At 57.2% G+C, this 1,500-nt stretch overlaps 1 protein-coding gene across 1 annotated transcript in view; it reads left to right on the top strand.

Annotated features, from left to right (window-relative positions):
- Positions 1-57: 57 nt before the first annotated feature.
- Positions 58-1,500, top strand: part of LOC125637907 (uncharacterized) — a 32,286-nt gene continuing 30,843 nt past the window's right edge. The window contains exon 1 of the mRNA XM_048852972.2: positions 58-231. The gene's annotated coding sequence lies outside the window, so the exon portion shown is untranslated. The remainder of the gene's footprint in view (positions 232-1,500) is intronic.

Below are 1,500 nucleotides of genomic sequence, written 5' to 3'. Positions count from 1 at the left end.
CGGATGCGGAGGGTGGGGTTGGGGGGAGGAGACTTTTTCCCACCATGCAACTGTAGGGTGGTGGTGCTGCTCCTCGCTCGCTCACCCCCCAGCTTGCTCCCAGGACCTGCTGCCCAGAGGCGTCCCTTGCTCAGCTTTTATGGGGTGGGGTCAGCATGGAGGGTGTGCCGGGAGCTGAGGTGCAGCTGTCTCTGGTGGCTCTTTACACAGATTCTTTCAGTCCATCCTAAGGTAAAGATACCCCTGGGGTGGGGTGCAGGGGCTGTTTATACGGGGGTCCTTCAGCCAAAGCTGAGATGTTGCTAGCTCTGGGATGGAGGGTGGGGTCTGTTTATACAAGTTTTGTGACGCAGCTTATTCTGGGGTGCTGGGGACCCTTTAGCCAGGGATCCCTTGTCGGGCATTGAGATGCAGCTGATTCTGGGGTGGGGCGTTAGGGATGTTTGCACAGGGTCCCTCATCCCATAATGAGATGCAGCTGCCTCCAGGGTGGGCTGCAGGGGCTGTTTAACCGGGGATCTTTTGTCCACTGTTGAGTTGCAGCCATCTCTGGGGTGGGGCATGGCAGCTGTTTATACAGGAATGCCTTGTATGGTGCAGAGCTGCAGCTGATTCTGGGGTGGGATGTGGGGGCTGTTTAGGCCTGGGCTAAGATACAGACACTCTGGGATGCTGGGGCAGGCCTGGGGGCAGCCCAGTGCACCATTGCACTGATTCCAGCGTTTGTGTTTGTGTTGGCAGTATATGACCAGGAGGCACCTCCACTCACCCCCCAGGGTGAATAGCCAGCTCTAAACTGGCAGATGAGTTGCGACCAGGTCTCCCTGAGGGCTAAAGCCTGGAGTGATGCCAACTGCTCCCAGCCACTGTGGTTGGGAATAAAACCATCCCCACAATTAATAGCAGCTGGCCTGTGCTGCGACTGAGTCATCCCATCCTCAGGGACTAGCACAGACTAGGTTGGGGGAGGGGGTCAGGGCCCCATGAGTGCAGGGGCTGCCTCTGCCACCCCGCCCCTCCCCCAATGGCTGATTGCAGACCCAGGGCAGCACCAGGTGCCCAGTTCAGATCCCTGGCTCCCCAGCACCATGGCTCAGTGGCTGTCGCTGGCTCTGGAGCTCTCCTCACATTGATGGGGTCTCTCCACCATCGCAGAGGGGAGCTACTGGGGGCTAAGTGATCTGCCCTCATGCCCCCTCCTCCACGCAGACATTGATAGGGTTTCTGCCCCCGTAGGCTGGCTCTGCCCTACTGCCAGCACATTAGAGGGGTCTCTCCCCAGCACAGGGGGCCATTACAATTGTATGATAGGATACTCATATAGGGTAATGCTTAGGAATGCAGAGAACTCTACGGTCAGTAGTTGCTTGATGAGAGAGGACTGTAGATGTGGCGGAAGGAATAAAACCAGACTGTCGCACTACCTTGGCTCTTTCTCTTATGCTAGAACACTGAGCATGGTGTCAGGAGTTAGTCTGCTCCTGCAGGTACCTGAGATTC

This window comes from Caretta caretta, chromosome 6, assembly GCF_965140235.1.
Source record: "Caretta caretta isolate rCarCar2 chromosome 6, rCarCar1.hap1, whole genome shotgun sequence".
NCBI classification, from domain to species: Eukaryota; Metazoa; Chordata; order Testudines; family Cheloniidae; genus Caretta; species Caretta caretta.
Note: the sequence above shows the minus strand (reverse complement) of the source record. Positions and strands in the feature narration are given on the sequence as shown.